A 20,409-nucleotide genomic window follows, 5' to 3' on the forward strand; every position below is an offset into this window, starting at 1 on the left:
GATATTTAACTTCAATTTGCACAATTTCAGGCTGAAATTTGTAAGAAACGCAGTAATTATAGCAGTCACCCCGGTTTTAAACAAACAATTTACAACGAATCTATTTTTTCGAAGCTCTATTGATTTTTTCAAAGACGTACGTGCACACAGTGTGGACATAATATGTTTTAAGCATATAAATCATGATAAAATTCTTAACAATTAATAATATTCAAAAAATAAATTAAAATTCTATCAGTGTTTATGATATTTATATTAAATATCTCAAAATTTGGACAACGATATCAATATAGTGTGCTAAGGATCAGCACTTTTAGATTTTTGAAAATAAATAGTTTCAAATATTTTCAATACGACACTTTTTTTCATAGAAATTAATTTTTTTTGTACGACATTCGCCAAAGGGTATATAAAAACATGCAAAGGATGCAGTCAAGAATCAATTGAATGTTTTTTCACATTTTGATTATACTTTTTAATATTAATAGTTGTTATGAGACTTCCATTATGAGTAAGATTGGAGGTAATCAATTAGTGATCATAGTGAAAGAACACAATTAGTGCTATCCAATCACAATAAATAACGGTTCAAAAACATGATGGCATCTGAAAAATCTCTTAGGCCCAAAAAATAAATTAAATGATAAAATGTCCATGCAGTACACGCGATTTAAAAAATAAATTTAAAATATATAAAGTTTTGTAAACAAACATGCATTGCAACAAATACTGAACAATAAAAAAGTTCATATTTGTGTTGAATTGAAATAAATCCGATTTCGACTCCGGGTTTATCAGAAATTTTCGACTTCGGCTCCGACTCCGAGTCCAGCTTATAAAATTTAGTCGACTTCGACTCCGACTCCAGGTCCCCAAAAAGACCCGACTCAACCGACTCCGACTCCACAGCCCTGGTTTTAATTTTATTGAACTTCGATTTACAATGAATTTAATCAGTTCGTTCAGTCCTTTCATTTTGAAGGAGTGGGTTACGTTATTTTTCAAAAATATGTACAAACTAACACTTTCATGATTTACAAATACATACATGAAGAATTGTTAATTTTAATGGGTGACAATCGCTCAATTATTTCCTACACTAAAGTTGTACTGACGCAGGCACTGAACGACCTGTGCAACATGTGCTACTGCCGGCTAAGTGGAGGCACTCGCAGTTGCACCTCATTATCGAGTAATCACTTTATTTATACCTACTCCCCACTTCTTGTTGCCTTCACCACAGTCCAGTAGCACTTACACCCGGGGGCGCCTGTTCCACCACTTCTGGTTCATCTGAATAAATCTGACTCTGAAGAAAGTGCGCCCCAGACGTGGACCATGTCAGGATTTGCCTACCAAGTGCAGTGTCCCCTGTCACATCTAATTACGTACGGGCCGGACTGCGAAGCCGTGTGTTGGACAATGATCGTGACTACCGATATTGCAAAACGGATTTGGAAGCTGAACTTGGCTCGCAAACGAGACGACACACGTTTCCTGTGGCGCGATCGGGACTCGCTGAACTTGGGTGCGGCTAATCTGCTGCCGATCTGGACAGTCTGGCGCGGGCGGACGGACCGAGAACTATCTCGCGGGTGGCATAGCTGTCCGGCCGTAATTGAATCGATAGCCAGCAATTTATTATAAACTCCGAGGAGGGAGAGAGTGTGTGAGCGATCGATCGAGCAAGCAAGCAGCATGTGAATTTCCGCGCCACTGACTGCACGGCTGGGTGGCGCATGGCCAACGATAGTTTGGTCTACGGCTAAGCTGCTTCTCTTGGACATCAGGAATATGTCACTCAAGCACGTGGGATGGTTGGAGACCATTCCGATGCAGTGAGGGGACATCGATTAATAAATTTAAAGATCGATGGTAGTTGAGGAGTTAGTTAAAGGAATTGATTACTGATTTCACAACACATAACATCAATTTAAGATAAATCTTTTTTTTATAAAACCACGCCCAAGGTTTAAAATTTCTTTTAATTAAAACCGGGGTAGCGAAGAAGCCACCATCTTTGAAGTTCAGATAACAAGCACTAAGAATCAGTATTATACATATTACTTTGGTAACACGAAGTGTGTTATCCTGGTTAAACTCAAAAGTACCATGCAAATGTGTAAAACCAAACTGAAAAATGTGTAATGCCGATTCTTAGTGTACGGGTGCAATGTTTGATCGGCCCAAAGAAAAAAAGCAAATAAAAGGTAAACAGAAAAATCACTTTTTTCGATATGAATTTTCAGCCAATATTGGGATGGAATCTCCAAGGATATGATAGAATTTACCATCAGCAACACAATTCACATGTTTTTTCAGATATTTATCGTTTGAATTGCGGGAAATTTGAAAATCAAAAACCCAAACAATGATTTGTTATGGGCTACCATTTGACAGTTAGTGCTTTTGTTGTGGGCTCTCATTTGACAACCGTGCTAATGTCGACTGTTGTCAGTTTGCTTAGGTCGGAATAGGGTTGCCATCCCCCCGATTAAAACAATCAGAATTGTTTTTTTTTGCTCAAATCATTCAAACCACAGATAAACAGACGTTAGGCTCCTATTAAATCCATCACTCAGCAATCAATGTTAACACCTAAAATTCCAAGCTAGCGAAAAGGTTGGAAATCTTTGAAAATGTTGGTGTAAACTTGCCACATCAATTTTGAATTCGCTACTGCTCATTTACTCACTTTTGACAGTTGGTTGAAACTGTATGTACGCATACTATCATTCATTTTCTGCAACGCCCGGGAACAGTCGATTTGTCTGTGGTAAAATGACGAAGAAGAATTGAAATTTATCAAGCAAAAATACCTTTCGTTCAATACATTTCTTTGCTCATTGCCGAGGAAACTCCAGATAACAATCGAACTCGTGTCCACCTAAAATGCTCGATTTTTCCAGGAAATCCACCGAATTTGAACGTGAAAACGAGCTGCTAAAGTCAGAAAATCAGCTTTTTTCCACGGAATTTCACCCGGCCCAGATTCCGCGCCAAACCGAGCGGAGTCACCTCAATTTCAAGCGCCAGACCAGACCTAATTGCGAACGCAAACCATTTTAGAGCATGGTCACGGTTGGATGCTACCTTAAAAAGTGCTCCACAAATGTAAGTGAGTACATCAAAGAGCCAGACTGCGCTGCCAGTACTTGGCCAGACTTGGTCGGGACACACTCCAGAGTTCCTAGAACTGGGGTCGGTCGGCGGACGAAGGTATGCGAGAGTTTATCTGTGACAATGTATGTTTTGGTTTGAAACTCAGTTCTGGACGGGCCCCGGGGCAGGATTCTTGGAGACTCACTTGTTCAAGGGTGCGCGCAATTTGGTTTGTAATTGGTTGATGCATTTGGGAAATGTCACTCGATGCCTGAAAACTGGTTAATTCAGACTGAGTCAAATAAATACATACCACAAATTGCTCAAATTAATGTTTATTGAGACACCATATGCATAAATAACAAAACTCGCATTTTTTAAAGTTGATGTCAGTAAACGTTTCAGTTTCGTCGAGGTATGTTAATTTTGGGCTTCCTGAATACGCTCCAATCGATAGAAGTGAATTTTACTGAATTTCAATAGAAAAAATTAAATTGAAAATTCCTTATTTTTGCTACCCCCACAAACAGTGCTTGCGAAATTTCGACTTTGTTTGTGATAGCTGACAGAACACTCCAATCGTCTTCACCACGACATTTTTTACATTCTATATTCGTTCGTTTCACACTCAAAGGAATGAGTGCTACGCAAAGTCACTCACACAATCATTGACTTCCCTCCAGGAGAAATATCGCCTAGAGAGCGGTCGTTTGACATTCTACCGAGATTCCGATTATCTCTCCAATGATAGCAATCATATGACTTCTGTCACCACGCAGCATACACTAGGAAGAGCGAGACAAAAACGAGAGAAAGAGAAAGAGCATGTTGTCTCGTTCGGGCGGCTGCTTGAGTGGTGCTCATTTTTCGTTCGTTTCGTCTTCGTGTTTACGTTCACCGACTGTCGCCAGGCAATGACGATCATGATAGGCGTTGAGTGTCAGCGATCAATATCGTATTGGGAATGGAGCATTTCGATTCGAGCAGTTTTTGCTTTTTCTACAATGTATTTCTTATGGAGCGAACTGTCAAAAACTGCTCGACTGCGGGTGCTCCATTGATCGCTGACAGAAAGTTCTATCGAATATCGAGCAGTCCCATTCAGTGATAGATCCCTTTTCAAGCATTGCCCACAAATACACGTGGATGCGCATGGTTGCTTGAAGCGATTCCAATAGAAAATACGCAATATTAAGCCCATCAGTATGGAATTTCAACATGACCGAGATTTCAAGCTGATATTTGATAGCCGCGAGGGCTAGGGCGCAGTCCTCTCCATTTGTACTGGGTTTGAATCCCGCCGGTTTGAACTATTTTTTACGTGCTGGAAACTGGACATTCAACGTGTAATATTGAATTTCTTTTCTCACAAAGTGACAGCATTTACCTAAAAATATAATTTGGTCCACCTAGTTTTCTACAAAGTCAAGAATAATCATTTCTTTTTACAATAAAAACCCGCTTTCATCTCGTGCCCTGATTGCGTTGATATTATTCAAGAATTTACAAACAACAAACTTTTCTGCTTTCGATTTCATTGAACCGTTTTACCAGATGCACGTTGATTTTTACACACATTTTACATACAATGGCGTCGTGATTTGCATGATGCAATAACCAGCACCTGTTGCATGGCCCGACAGCTGCCCGCCAAGTCGGGCGTTTGTAGTGCACCGGACTATTTTGCAAACTAGATCGACTTCTGACACTGGCCAGATATCAAACCGATTACTAATCATTGCATTTGCATTGGTTTGATTGATATTTAATAAAAACGAAGCGTTTAATTTAAACGGGCACACGTAATTCCGTGTTGACATTCGATCTATTGATCAGCTCTACACGCTATTTCCTATTTTATTTAAATCAATGTAAAAACTGTGTCAATGTTTTGAAAAATCCGTCATTAAACCACAATATAATGAAGTCGCAAAAATACAATGATGTAATTCCCAGAGGTTATTGCATTGCTTCAAAAGATGCAGCAGACGCGTGTTATGACGCGGAATAGTTGTTCTGAATGTTGATCAACAGAATTGTATTCACAATCAGCGTAATCGTAATCGAACCAATCTGGCCCAAGTGGACAGCTATTTCAGTAAGTTTAGACGGATTTTTCTCACTTCGTTGAGACATGGTCAGGTCCGACCATCTGCAGCATTCCTTTGAAAACTCCCGCGCCAATATTTGCAAGCTATGTGATCGACTGGTTTACAAACAAACGGGCACTATCAGCACTCGACTTGCCCCGAAGGCAGACAACATTCTAGGGAATTGAGTTACTATACGGGTGCGATAAAGTAGAATTTATGGGACATTCACGTGAGTGTTGGGATTTAAATCGAGGCATTCCGTTTCCGGGAAATTGTAGATCCGATGTGGAAATCTTTTTTAAAGAAATTAATTTATTCAAAACATCCGTCACCAGTCAATAAACCGCAATGATATGGAAATTGTCCATCGATAAGTAATACATCGCATCAACCACCTGATGTTTGCACATACGTCACACGGTAAACAACGATCGTGTTCACACCATGTCGATTCGCTAATGAGTTATCCTCTCCTTCTCTCGATAGACCGTTTCGTCACTCTATTGAAAACCCAAACAGAAATGGTCGAAAATTTCCCTCCACAAGCCCATCTACTTTTTCCAGTTCAACCCACCCCAAATCGAAGCATCGCGCATATTTGCGTTGTAGTAAAAAGTGTCGTTCGATTCGTCATATTGCGCGCCAAATAAACCGTCACATGAACGCGAAAACGTAGTCCGCACGCCCGCTAACGAGCGTCTAAATCTTAAAATAACGCTCCGGTCCGCCAGCAGTTGATTTGAACAATTCACATAACTTCAAAACGCTCAGATCATTTGCACAGCTTCGAATCAATTTGTACCTGCTGTTGGTTGCTTTTGATCGCAGTAGCAGTAGGTAGGTAAATGTGCGAATATCGCGATCGATCGCGACTCTTCCAATTTGTCCCGGGGCTTTCAGGGTTCAAATCTCGCGGCGCACAAATTTGCTAGACATGTGGAAGGATCGTGCGCAGCCACGGTGGTGCAATTGAAACATTTTTTTGAAAGACTTTTTACGAATCCAATAACTCAACAAAGATTTTTTATTATTTTTTTTTGTAAGGTTCTGAATCAAACGGTAAAGTGATAAAAAGATATTATTTATTTTGTGATGTAATAATATTTTCAAAAAATCTATTGAATATTTTGTAACAAAGCAGCTCTCTACGGAATCGGTCATATTTCTTTAATTTTTTGTATTTTTTAATCCGGCTGAAACTTTTTTGGTGCCTTCGGTATGCCCAAAGAAGCCATTTTGCATCATCAGTTCGTTCATATAATTTTCCATACAAATTTGGCAGGTGTCCATACAAAAATGATATGTGATAATTCAAAAATCTGTATCTTTTAAAGGAATTTTTTGATCGATTTGGTGTCTTCGGCAAAGTTGTAGGTATGGATATGGACTATACTGAAAAAAAGTGATACAAGGTATAAAAAATTGGTGATTTTTAATTTCACTCTTTGTCATTAAAACTTGATTTGCAAAAAAACGCTATTTTAATTTTTTTTTTCATTTTCTAATATATTTTAGAGAACATCAAATGCCAACTTTTCAGAAATTTCCAGAATTGGCTAAACATTTTTGACCGAGTTATAATTTTTTGAATCAATACTGATTTTTTTAAAAAATGAAAATATTGGTCGCAAAAATTTTTCAACTTCATTATTTGATGTAAAAGCTAATTTTCAATCAAAAAGTACTTTAGTGAAATTTTGATAAAATGCACCATTCACTATGGGGTATCAGGCGGCCATAAATCAAAAAAACCGACACACTCTGATTATTTTTTTGGTATTTTTTTTTGTATTTTTTTTGAAAAATAAACATTCTTACTAAAAAAATCGGAGTTTGAAGGTTTTAAGTTCTAAATTCATTGCATGGCAGACCTTCAAAGTTAAAAATGGAAAGAAAAAACTTGACAAAAAATATTAAATTTCTCATAGTTGTAATGTGCAGCTGTTTATGTTTTTTTCTGCATCATTATATATATTCAGAAAGGTAATTGATTCAACTTTTCATTAAAATTTAGCAAAACATGCTTTGACAGGCGAAAAAAAATCGAAAAATACAAAAAAGATGGATTATTATTCAAAATTTAGTTTTTAGAGAAGTGGATTTAAACTCAAGAGAAAGGGGAGGGGATAGAAAGTCAACCAGAAACTATAACAAAGCATAAGCCACAATTCCGTGCATCAAACAGACAAAGCAATAATATAAAAATTCACCACTTTAATGCATGTGGGCTCAAATATATGAAAAAATCGCAAATTTAGCTTTTTTTAAAAAAATATCAATTTTCATTTGTTTTCATTATAATAAGTACAAACATCACAAAAAAAGTCACAAAAAAGTAAAAACATATTTTTGGCCGCTCGTTTCTATGGAAATACCCCATAGTGCGTTTGCAAGTTATAGCCATTATTAGGTAACTTTTTTGAAAATAGTCGCAGTTATTCTTTTTTTTTTAATTAGTGCCCATTTTTGCCCACTTTTAAAAAATATTTTTGAATAGCTGAGAAAATTCTCTATATTTTGCTTAAACTTTGTTGATACGACCCTTAGTTACTTAGATATTTCCATGCAAAGGTTTAGAAACAGTAAAAATGTATGTATTGACATTCATTATTACGCCCGTTTGAACTGTTAGTCTTGATTTTAAATTTTTGAAAATATTGTTTTCGAAAAGATCGAAAAATTTCACAAATGATTCATGTTTCAACATTGTAAATCGGACCATTAATTGCTGAGATATCGATATTAGAAAATGATGAGTTGTTTGGGTGAGACTTAGAAAACATAAATTTTCCTGTTTTTAAACCTTTGCAATATCTCAGCAACTAAGGGTCGTATCAACAAAGTTCAAAAAAGCAAAATAATTTTTTGAAAAAATCAGTATTGGTTCAAAAAATCATAACTCGGTCAAATATTTTTTGCCCATCCTGGAAATTTCTGAAAAGTTGGCATTTCGACGTCGTCGTGCTATCTTGTCGCACCCGCCATTTCGACGTTCCGAGAAAAAAGCGTTTTAATGTTTTACCTTGAATAAACAAAAACGAAAGCATGCAACAAACACGTTTTGTTTGGCTGACCATTATGTGTATTGTCCTGAAGTTTGGTTGAAGTTGGTTGCTGGAGTCCCGAGTTATAATTACAAATGTTTACGGTAGTCTAACTTGTACGTGCGTCAAACGCGTTCTGTCCTGAAATCCCTTTGGCCAGTTGTCGCACTTACATCAATTTTCAGGGAGTGACAAGATAGCACGACAAGATTGAAACTTCTTTCATATGGAAGGTGACAAAGATGCACTGAGTTTTTTTGGATTTCGTTGAATATCTAAGGATTTAAATCGAATTTTGGGGGTCTGAGAAGATCAACAGGTCCTTAACTCAATTTGGCCCAAAATGTGCGTACAACAAGTTAGCAGTACGACGAAAATAAAAAAAAATAAAAAAAGAGTTTTTTTTGCAAATCATGTTTTAGTGACAAAAAGTGAAATTAAAAATCTTTTTTTTTTATCGTGTATCATTTTTTTAGTGTAGTCCATATCCATACCAACAATTTTGCCGAAGACACCAAATCGATCAAGAAATTCCTTCAAAAGATACAGATTTTTTAATTATCTTAATCATTTTTGTATGGAAACCTGCCAAATTTATATGGAAAATTACGAACTAATGATGCAAAATGGCTTCTTTGGGCATACCGAAGGCAACCAAAAAGTTTCAGCCGGATTAAAAAATACAAAAAAAAATCAAATGACTGAAATCTCAGAGAATTGTTCAACATTTTTTGTGCAATTAAGCAATTATGTGACAATTGTTTTGCAATAAAGGTCTATATTATGGGTGATCATAGTATGGCCCGCGGGCCAATCTTGGCCTGCGAGGTGATTTTTTTGTAGCCCGCGGACTCATTTGTAAATGGAATGTAAATGGCCCTTTTAGCCGTCTGTAGAGTGAATTTATCATTCTTCTTTATCCATGCTTTGATCGACAAAAATATTGTGAAAAACAGTGAAATTGAACAAAAATACTTTAGCTGATAGATGTGTCTTTGACTTGTCTGGATTGTGATATTGTAATAAATTATTTTCAAATAATTTTTTTTCCCATTTGATCCGGAAGCTCGTGAGCTTCAAATTTGGACAACCATACATGTGAGCTAGTAGAACAGAACGCTAAAGTTGAATCTTATGGCAAATTTCACAAACATTCAGAATATGTAAAAATATTGAGGTATTTGCAGATTCTGTACAAACTATATTTTCAATTCATTTCCAGAGGTATCAAAAGCTACTCCAAACATTATTATTATATTTTTGGAAGCATCCCAAATAAATAAATCAAAATACTGAACATGAAGCAAACACAATTATGAAACTGAGAAACTTCCTTTCAAGCTAAAACAAGTGATATGAGAGAGCTTGGATCTCTCAAATCTTTAGACTGTACCAATCATACAACACTTTCAAGATTGTTCGCTATCCCACTATGCAAACCCGCCGTCGTCGGTCGTTCCTTAATCAAACTCGATGGCGCTAATACGTGACGTCACACGGACAACACCACGCTCTGCAAACGGCAATAGTTCGTTCGTTCGGGCCGAAAAACATCCTAATTAGCGCCCGTGGTCAGCCAGATATCTGCCAAGTGGACGAGATTCGCTTCGATTTGGTCCCCCGATAACGTTCGAGAGATGCAGGCGCAGATGTTTTGTGATTCGTCGCGTCTGCCCTCAAATTGCCAACCCAAACAACTGACGTCACAGGTGCTAACGAGCTGGCCAAGCAAATTCCGGAAAGTGAGTCAGATCGTCGTCGTCGTCGTCGTTCCTTTTCTTTCGGAACCAACCCGTCAACTGATGGTGTTTCTTTGGCAGGAGAAATTCAGCTGTATTACTTCGGTAGAGCAAAGCCGATCGCTAGTACATGTACCTGGACTTAGATAAAGCAGCACACCTGGGCGCGGGGACACTTAAACCAACGGTCGGAGGACAACTGCACTACGTCGGCCGATGCTAGGTAGTTCGGTGTGCACTGGAAATCATTCACCGCCGGTGCGTCGGAACTTGCAAGAAGACTCTTGCAGCAGAGCAGAGCACACCTGGCCTGGGTAGATTTTTGCACTTGGCTTTATCTGGGGGGCCTCCGATATTTAAAACAAACATTCGAAACTGCCGCGTACAAACAGGTGTGTCGTATTTGTACTATTTAGAGGGATTTGTTGCTTTTGTTGGTTGGCTGGTTGGTTGGTTTAAACCAGGCGAAGCAACATTGTGCGAAGAAAGAGATCGGCAAATGGTTTAGATTTTAAGATAATCTATCCAGTTGAACGTTGAATTGCACGTCGCACCAGCGTGATGCTGCAAAATTTGGTTTGCGAACATTTGAATTATCTTTGCAAATATAAACCAGACACAATTCAAGGTTTTTGAAAAACAGCTGCAGCAACTTTGAAACAGAAATTTGTCAAACGAATTAATTAACAGTAGTTCAAATATTAGAATTAAAAATGAGTTAGAATATTGACGAATAACAAAAAAAATTGTGTTTAAATAAATTGATCACACTGTGTGAACAAAAAACCAAAGCAATCCACTTAAGCGACCCCCGCGCGGAGCTTGAATGAAAAAAGTGCATTTTTTGAGTATTTTTCAGAAATGCGCTTGACAATCATACTAAAGTCATTCAAATTTGGTCGCCTTGGGCTTCAAGTTATAGTTTAATGTCCCCTGAACAAATCCTATACATACATAGCCCATAAAAGCTTGTGTTTGGGCATGGCAGGGCGTTTTAGGGAGAAAAATTTGTATTTTTTAGCCAAAAAAAATTCAAAAATCGCTCCCCAAAACGAACCAAAAAATTTTGCAGTCAAAACTAATGCATGCAGCTAATAGGAAATTTTACGGAGATCAAAAGCTTTTTTTAACATTTAATTTATGTCCACGCAAAGCCAAGATATTTGCATTTTAGTGAACAAAAAGCGACGAATTTTCAAAATTCTTGGTATATAAGCGTTTTCAGCATAAAACATTGGCTACTATGATTACAAACGGGAAGGCATATATTTTGGATAAGTTTATTTTGCTTGCTCAAAAACGATAATTGGTTATAACATTTAATGAAAAAACATGAGACTTCCTCACAATACTGTTTTTTGCCTTCCTCACTGAGGAAAGGCTATAATCCTGCTCTAAAAATGAACTTTGGTAAAAAACGTCGTAGACCCACTTTCATGTATACATATCGACTCAGAATCGAAAACTGAACAAATGTCTGTGTGTATGTGTGTGTGTATGTGTGTGTGTATGTGTGTGTGTATGTATGTATGTGACCAACAAACTAGCTCATGTTTCTCGGCACTGGCTGAACCGATTTGACCCGACCCTGTTGCATTCGACTTGGTTTAGGGTCCCATAGATCGAGTTTTATACAGACTGAAGTTTCGATAAGTAGTTCAAAAGTTTTGTATAAAAATGTGTTTTCACATATATCCGGATCTCACTTAAATGTATGTAAACTATGTCCGGATTCACCATCCGACCCATCGTTGATTAGGTTATCAAAAGACCTTTCCAACGATTTCAAAACATTGAAGATCTAGTAACCCTGTCTCGAGGTATGGCCATTTATGTGATATTTATGTACTTTTTTATTCTGGATCTAAAAAATAGATGAAATTTTTGCACAATTCCATCATATCAGCCATTGTTAGTAATAGGTGAGGAAGGCTCCAACCACATAGGTGGATTAAGTTAGTTTTTTTCAAAAAATCGAAATATTGGTCGCAAAAATTTTCCAACTTCAATTTTCGATGTTAAATCTAGTGCATCGCTTTCAAGTTATGGCCATATCAAAATAAAAAAATAAAAATAGTGTTTTTTGCAAATCATGTTTTAGAGACAAAAAGTTAAATTAAAAATCACCAAAAAATGTTTTACTGTGCACCATTTTTTTCAGTGTAGTCCTTATCCATACCTACAACTTTGCTGAAAACACGAAATAGATCAAAAATTTCCTTCAAAAGATACAGATTTTTGAATTTTCATATATCATTTTTGTATGGATAATTGCCAAATTTGTATGCCAAATTTATATGGACAAACTAATGATGAAAAATTGCTTCTTTGTTCGGTATGCCCCAAAAAAGATTCAGCCGGATTGAAAAATACAAAAAAAAATCGAATGACCAAAATCTGAGAGAATTGCTTTTCATTGTTTTTTTTTTCAAATTTTAAGGTTATAAGTACTGCTGTCCCTATTCAGACTGTGATCCCGATTTGCCCCAATTGACAACACACCTTCAGAACTGCACCACATTCTGGAAAATCATATTTCCACTTAATTTTGCTTTCTTTAACTACTCGATGCTAGTGCATCTTAGTTTTTGTAGATTTAGAAGGGTACCGTAAACTAGGGTAACATTGAAAGGATTTAAATTTATTTTTCAAATATTTTTCAAACGGTAAGACTTGTCTCAAGAATAATATTTTAAAAGCATGTATTGAAGGAAACCGCGTTTCCCGTTTCATAAGTAACTTATCTTTTAAAACTATTCATAATTAATGTGAGGTAGTTTTAATTTTTAAGGTACTTTAAACACATCTCTACCAAGCTCAGCATGATTCTATTCCATTGTGTAGGTATGTCCGCATCCAAATTTTATTTTACTATTTTGTGTAGTTCTAAAACATTATACTAAACTACTGAAACACAGAAACATTGCAAAATCACTAATGTTTGTGCAAACAAAAAATGTAATTTGCAAATAAAATAATCACAACTTTTATAAATGGCTCCAATTTAAACCACACCAGGGCCGAACCATCCTCCGAAAAAAGCGCCTCCAAAAAGGGCAATCCGCGAGGTAAAAACAGCGCCACTAATGATGGAATGGTGTCTCGTCGTTCCACGTACTCCTCTCCAAGTGGCCATGTGATTCATCTCCTTGCTTCCACCTCACGAGGAACAATGCGGTTGCCACTAATAAATTCTAAATTCCAGCTCATTTGACCACGTTCAGGAACGAGAAGAATGAAACCATTAATTTTATCCGCGTTTCGCCGTTTTCCTTCCTGAAGACGATCCAGCGATACAAAATTGTTTGGAAAAAGGATTCGCTGAACCTCAGATGCACCACTGTTCTGGCGGTTTATTATGTTATTTGCTTTTACTTTTACGCGCCCTGCTCCTCAGATATTCAATCAGAGTTCCTGCCAGCATCCAGCCACAGCCGCAAAAGTTTACTTCCTTTTTCGTCACTTTTCAGAGATCCTTGGTTATAATGATACAACAAAGTGAAACGGACCCATCCGAGATGCTTTGATATGGGGTAGAACAGGCAGGAGAACGAAGCGAAAAAAAAAACAAAAGTGTCTTCACTTTGATTCGCCAGTCGCGTTCTTCAATCAACGTCCAAATCCTCCTGGCAGAATGCATTCTGTCGAGTGAGGGTTTCCTTGGAAAATTATTGCTTTTTGGGAAGAAAAATTGTTCATATGTGCAGGGGCTAGATTGAGACAGGGTTGTATCTTGGTTGTATCGTGTTCGCAGTTGATAAAAAAAAGTAAACATACATAAATTTATGTAAATTCATCAATTTCCTAAGTATTCCGGATTCTGTTGGGGTACCTCGGCCCTCCTAAATGGATATTTGGCCAATATAATAAAAACTTTTCAACAGAATAAAATCGGAAATGATGCAAAACTTCAAGGAATCATCCTAAAACATCATCCTGCATAGATACATGACATTCTGAAGACCTTCGGGCACCGGAACAGGTTCTATCCGGAAACGGTTCACTGAGCTGATGTCAATTGTTGCCCAACTGGAACCGGCTCCGCTGCCCCGTAGGACTTAACCATGTCAATTATTTTTGCAGGATGATGCCTTGTAGTTTTGCATCATTTCCGAAATTTTTCTGTTGAAAAGTTTTTATTATATTGGCCAAATACCCATATAGGAGGGCCGAGGTACCCTAACAGAATCCGGAATATCTCCGGTAAAAATGGACCACATTTGTCCCCCATCTGGCAGTTCAAAATATAGACAAATCTGGATCTTTTGCAACCGAAAGCATCCAAATTGGTCAATTATATCAAAAGTTATGGGATTTCTAAGAAAAAAAATAGGGGTCAAATGACTACCCGAGCGTTTGAGTGTAAACACTGTGCTACAAAACTGCTGCACTATGCTGCTCGGCTCTTGCTAGGCTCATCTTCATTTTTTAGAACTAATCATACAGTCATCCCACATATTCGGAACGGTTTCCAGATCGGCCAATGTTCAAAAAATCATAGCAAATCGATTATTGAACTTAATGATTCGCTTTTACCTTCATTTGAAAGCTTTTCTTGCGAGCTTTCGAATGCTGTATCGAACATCTGCAAATTTTAACCTTTATATGAAGTTTTTGAAGAATTACTTTGACCCTTGAAATCCACAAATTCGGAACACTTTTTTCTTACGAATGTAAACAAACTTTGTATCTCTCCAGGAGTACATATTTATTATCAAATAATGACTTCACAAACTTAAACCAATGAAACTCAAGCTTAGTGATGTTTTATACATGGTTTGATAACATTTTTTGTGAAAATATCAGCTGAATTCGGGTGTTCCACAATTGTGGGAGGCACAATAACATCCCACAATTATGAAACAGGCCATTTGGAGGCAGTGTTTTGCTGCTCTGGAAAAAATAGTCTCGGAATGAAGTTTTTTGTTTAAAAAGTATTACTTTTACTAGTTAAATAGCAAGATAATGTCCAAATGAAGGTTCTAAAAATAGTAGGGTCGACAAAAAACCTACTTTTGGCATGCTATTGACAAATTATCATAAAAGTGTTCCGAATTTGTGGGTGTTCCGAATATGTGGGATGACTGTATGAAGTCGTTCCTGGAGAACCCCAGGACTCGTTTGGAAACGCAAATTTTTCGAGACGAAATTTGTCTGATCACGCCTTCCGTCGGACGGGGAAGTAAATGTTGGTCCCGGTTAGCTCAGTCGAAGTGAAGGTATCGTTCCCCTGGGTCCTGTCTATTTAAAGTCATTGATAGGCAGTTGGACTCACAAGTCAAAGGTCGTCAGTTCGAATCCCGCTTTCAACCACTTTTAGTTTGTTTGCATGATTTTATTTTTTAGCTGTGTATCATTGAGGTTTTAATGATTCAAAAATAAATATTTTTATAAGCCCTCAATGAAGTTTTATCGATTCGAGCGAATGGACCAATAAACAACGTGTTCCCAACTACAACCCTCGGATGGCCCCCGTTCAGAACAATCCCAATCTACGCAATGCAATGAAATCGATGGCGCGCAGTATCGCCTCGTGGTCAATCGGTTGCGCCAGAATAATAGTTTGGCCGGACGAACGTTGGACAACCGTCGCCGACGTCCTCGATGGATGGATGGATGGATGGATGGGTCCAAAACATTTGTAATCGATGTTGTTTGGCTGGCACCGATCGTACCGCTGAGATATGCCCTTCCACTCTTTCCTCTCTGGCTGAGCGGACCCACCTGATGCTTCTGTTCTGATTCTTCTGGGGGTTTTGCAACACACACAAAGTGTCGTCGGTTGTTTGTTATGTTTTATGTTGTTGAACATATTTTTTCTTCGCCCCCCCCCCCCCCCTCGCTCCGATTGTTGGCCCTTTGTTCGGGGGAACAGATTCTGCTCTGCTTCTGCTGCACCAGGCCAGGACGGACAACCTTCGATGGTAGCACACATTCGTCGTCGTCCAGCGGAGAAGCAATCCGAAAAGGCAGGGCACCATTTGGCGGTTTCGTCTTTTTATGTGAGCTTTCGCTGTTTTATGACGAAGCTCGTTATGAATTTTTATATTTATGGCTATTTATATGCGACAGCTTCTCGTTTTTTTCTTCGTTTCATTTCATTCCAGCTCTTGTATCTGTTTAAATCAATTTACACTCAGTACTACGAAACAGTCAAATTAAAGATTCACTTAATAAATTGAAACAGAAAAATTGCATAACCAAATGGAACAGAATAGAAAGTTTAAACTTTTCTGCGGAAAAAACTACAAAATATATCTGGCAACCTTTTCTAATAAGTATTGAATAAACAAATTGTCATGTGAATACAAAGAGACGAGTTGTTCCTTTTAATTCCGCTATATATTTTTAATATCTTGACAGATACGTATTTGCAGACTTCATCAGTGTTCTGTTCTCGAGTCGAGAACAGAACACTGATGAAGTCTGCAAGTAGTAGACGAAATACGTATCTGTCAAGATATTAAAAATATATAGCGGAATTAAAAGGAACAACTCGTCTCTTTGTATTCACAGTAATGCATTCTGCCAAAACGCTCAACCAAACCACAATCAAATTGTCATGTTGATAGGCTTTTCAATTAATTCCTTTAAATATTTTCTACAAATCGGTTTAACTTATTTTACAATCAATTAAGAAAGAAGAAGAAACAACCGAGTAATATGTACCCTTAAAATTAAAAGAAAATGATCAGAGCGAATCACTTTTCTACAGAGTTGCAGCATAGGAAAAAAAAAACTATGCACAGTATGTAAAAAAAGTAATTTGCACATTTTGTGATGAAACATGCAAACAATTTAAAGTTTTAAAGTAACATTGTACTACGTTTTGTTCATAAACTCATGCCGAACATTTTGCCATAAATAAGCTCATGAAAAGATGGTTTCTGTAAAATGTTCCATAACAAATTCTTTTAAAAACGGCTAAAACGTGTTCACCTTTCGAAATTTAATCATAAGAATGTAAAAAATCACACTTTTTTGTAATCATTAGATGTACTGAGTCAGAATACCAAATATGAGCCCGATTGGTTGAGACCGGACCTGGCGCTCCGCCTTCAAAGTTTAAATGGAACTTGACCCGTAAAATCGGTGCGTTTTAGTTTTTGTCATTTTCGAGCCTCCAACGATTTTTGGATTTAAAAATAAACATCATGAGTTTAAAAAATCTTGTGGATATTTCTTGGATTTTTCTTTCATGTTTTCGGAAATATTTTAAAAGTATCTTATAAATGAAACGTCCTGGATAAAACATAAATAAATCAATGCATTGTTTCCCTTTAGTTTCAAGTTTGTATATTATTATCATTTTTGAAAACTTCGACAATTAAATTTTATTAGTAGATAAGTAGAAGCAGATTTTTTCATTGAAAATTGCTTTAAATTGAAACAAACATTTTCATGGTTTTGGATTTGGATAGATCTTTTAATCTATTTATTCAAAGAAGATAATGTTGTTCTAGATGCATTTTAAAAATGATTGTTTTGCCATTTTAATATTTTGAAAAATAAAACTGAAATTTTTCATACACGAAGAAAAATGTTTTGTATAATCAGCCTGTACAAGGTTTGAAACAACTTTTTTTTGTTGAATATAAAAATTATTTATTTTTTTTAAAGATTTAAATCATCCTTATTCTTTAGTGTTCTTTGTCACTTCTTATTTTGAGAATAAAAACATAGAAAGTAAAAACAGATGAGCAGCACGAATAAAAAAGGGTTCTCAAAATCGTGAACACCCGTTTATGAAATTGGGAACCACGAACAAAGTGTGTGGTACGCAAATCGTAGCCACGAAGGAATCCGTCCGATAACCGTCCCACGGGTTTGTTAATTAGCAAACGGTTTATGCGCCACCTCCGTAGAGGACCGACTTGCCTGGTTTATGCCCGACTAGACCCAGCCGCAGGGCGGGTCGTTTTGTAAAAACCTGAAATGAATGGGGGAACGTTCAAGGGACTCAAAATAGGTAAGAGGTACTCCGCTTCGCGTGCGATGACTCCAAAAATATCCAAAACTGAACGGGGCCACCCGTTGTCCGTCCGAACAACCAGTCACCTGTTCGCTCTGGATCCTCACAGGATAATTTCTACCCCGCACCAATCGCTGCGACGGGAAAGACCCCAGGCTGAGATTCCCAAGCAGCCTTGCACTTGGAGTAAAACAACAGTAACAAAAACGTGGAGACGTCGAATGCGAAGCGAGGGACCTCTAGACCCGTGCAACTAATCTGGTGAGAGAGACATTTCGTTCACCAAAATAACTACGCTAACAACGTCTTGGGGGAGGTGAAAAACGAGATATATTGCATGCTAAATGTGGTTTTTAATTGTACATTTTTAACCTAGGTTTAAGTTACATGTTTGTAGTGTCCTACGTGTTCATTTCCTCTTCTCTTCTTGGTTCTCTCTCTCTCTACTAACTATCTGTGTGCGGATTTGTTCTGGGGCTTAGTTACGTTAGCCCGGAGGTCACAGGTGTAACGGTGACCAACGGAACTAGGCTCGGGAAAGGGCAACGAGCCTTAGAAAATGTTTGTGTGTGTTTTTGGCAACTCGGACGACGTCTACGAGTGCGTACGCATGCGGTTTTTACGTTATAGGTGAGTACTCACGGACCGGTTTCGTTGATTGGCTTACGCGTCGCTAGTGCACCGCGCGGTGCGATATTCTTCGGAGCAGATGAAAGGCGCGCGATCTTAAGGGCGGCCTGGTTGAAATCGGGCTTGGCCGGCTGGCCGGCCTGGTGGACGGGTCGCCTCCTTCTGGAACCTGGACGGCGCGTGACCACGAGGACCGACGTCTACGGTCTGGTGAACTTCTGCGGCGAATCTGGACCAGCGGCTGGACAGGAACGGCTGGCGCAATGGATGGCTCTCCCTGGAGCCACGTGTAGCGTGTGGTCTCCCTTCCGGATCCCAGTGGGCCTTCCGGGGCTCGATCGCTGAGACCGCGGGGTCAGCAGGGCGGCTAAGGCTTTTGGTGGCGGTGTGGCGAGCACGAGCTGGTAGGAGGCGGTTGGTTCCGACTCTAGAACAGAACGCCGTCGTCGGCTGTTTGGCGACGATTAACACACATCACACATCAACACACACACTAGGTACTTTACCTTTTAATTCCTCTTCGCACACAGAATCGGACCGCACAAACTACTAGCTAAGCTAAGGTTGGACACTACAGGAAAGAACAAAGATTAACTACACAAATCTACAGATCACTCGTTTCACTCGAGTTACCGTCACTAAACACACCGGGGGGCTTGACTACTGGATCGGCGCTGCTGCCTCTTCCGCGACTCAGGACCAAGTGGACGAGTAGAAATTGTAACTTTCCTCAGAAAGCGTCATTAGGGAAAGGTTGAACGGAAGTACGTAATTTCGTGAGAAATTTCGTAGTTTCGAATAACGAATTTACCCGAACAGATTTTGGCAATATTACTGAAGGCATCTCGTTCCCTCTTACATATTTGTCATCTGGCTTTCCTGTTCTAATTCATTCCAGGCTTTCCGAGAGGGCTTGATCGTGCAAGTTCCTCTCAGCAGGTTTAACCCAGCAAGTCTTCCCATACGTGGAGGTGCAAGTTGTGCTTTCTCCAGGACTGTTTGGCTTATCGGACGGATTGGCGGGGGTGTGAGGAAGTGAGGTGTAGCACTGTTCTACTAAAGCTTGCCATGTGCTAGCTTCGACACAAACCCTTGATTCAGTTGGACTTGTTTATATTAATTTATTATAGCTGAATGAAAAACAAATAAACGAATAGAGTGACCATGTTACATCATCCCCTACTAAATTTACGAAAATTTGGTTGTAAAACAACCAAATTTTCGTAGGGCAAACTATTGAAACTACTGTGGCTATGACAGAAATGGTGAAAATTAAAGAACTTGAAATTATTGCTGAGACTACAAAAATATTTGAGGAAAAAAAATGTGGAACTACAAATCTTGGACTTTATTTCGTTGGTAAACTCATTCATACATAAAACTTCCGAAGAATAACAATCACAATAAAAACGCTATCACCTGAAATTTGATCAGAATTCCAGAGAAGCAAAACTCCTACTTCCACAACAACTAGTGAATTGCAAAGACGTCCTACTCCAGAAGTAACTTCCCGAAAAAATCAGAACGCTCTGCTTTCCACTTTATTACACTTGTGGGTCCTGATTGTCTTCACCTCAGAATGAATTCCGAGAACACAAAGACGAAAAAATTTCCCACAACGAAAAACCGCTCTACATGTGCCGAAACACTCCAGGATAAATCCCGAAAACGTATCGTACACACATAAAAAGCATAGTAAAATTCATCAACAATTCTTCGTAAAAAAAATTGTGAGAAAACATGTAATTACAAACACTCATTCACCCCTCGTCGCATGCACTCAGGTCGCAAGTCGTCACTCACCACCTTGGTAACTCATTCACTCACGG

General features: G+C 38.3%; 1 long non-coding RNA gene across 1 annotated transcript; it reads right to left on the reverse strand.

The window, feature by feature from the left end:
• Nucleotides 1-18,655: 18,655 nt before the first annotated feature.
• On the reverse strand, nt 18,656-19,368 carry LOC119768081. Its single transcript, XR_005277897.1, has 3 exons — nt 19,214-19,368; nt 19,087-19,151; nt 18,656-19,030 (listed from the first exon to the last, which is right to left on the reverse strand). It is a non-coding gene; the product is annotated as an uncharacterized LOC119768081 (long non-coding RNA).
• Nucleotides 19,369-20,409: the final 1,041 nt, after the last annotated feature.

The sequence above is a fragment of the Culex quinquefasciatus genome, chromosome 2 (assembly GCF_015732765.1).
Source record: "Culex quinquefasciatus strain JHB chromosome 2, VPISU_Cqui_1.0_pri_paternal, whole genome shotgun sequence".
Classification (NCBI taxonomy): Eukaryota; Metazoa; Arthropoda; class Insecta; order Diptera; family Culicidae; genus Culex; species Culex quinquefasciatus.